This window comes from Camelina sativa, unplaced genomic scaffold (assembly GCF_000633955.1).
Source record: "Camelina sativa cultivar DH55 unplaced genomic scaffold, Cs unpScaffold09302, whole genome shotgun sequence".
NCBI lineage: Eukaryota > Viridiplantae > Streptophyta > Magnoliopsida > Brassicales > Brassicaceae > Camelina > Camelina sativa.
The window spans coordinates 1-411 of NW_010930361.1; the positions used below are offsets into that span (position 1 = coordinate 1).

The 411-nt window shown below is 38.9% G+C and overlaps 1 long non-coding RNA gene across 1 annotated transcript; it reads right to left on the reverse strand.

The window, feature by feature from the left end:
- Nucleotides 1–19: 19 nt before the first annotated feature.
- On the reverse strand, nucleotides 20–411 carry LOC104775150. Its single transcript, XR_765724.2, has 3 exons — nucleotides 369–411; nucleotides 221–286; nucleotides 20–130 (listed from the first exon to the last, which is right to left on the reverse strand). It is a non-coding gene; the product is annotated as an uncharacterized LOC104775150 (long non-coding RNA).

Below are 411 nucleotides of genomic sequence, written 5' to 3' on the forward strand. Positions count from 1 at the left end.
TACAACCACCAACAAAAAAATTCAGATCACAGATTATGAATTAGCAATCTGAGTAAAAAAGGGGATCGCAGATTCTGTTCACCTGCGTATTAGTGGGTGTTGTTGCTTGCAGATATGGAGCGCTTAGAACCTGTACAGATAATAATTACGTGAAGTCAATGTTGTATCAGAGGAGAGGAATGAACTGAAACATGTTTTTTGGTCGAAATATCGAACAAACCTTGACTTGTTCTTGAAGAAACTGAATGTATTGCATTCCCTCTAGTAGAACTGATGCGGTGTCCGTCTGAAGAGATATATATAGAGACTTGAACATGACTAGAGAAGACCAAGAACGTGTAAGAGAGATCATGTAGACCAAATTGTACCTTTCCGTAAGGGGAAACTAGTTGCTGAAGAGCTGTAATACGT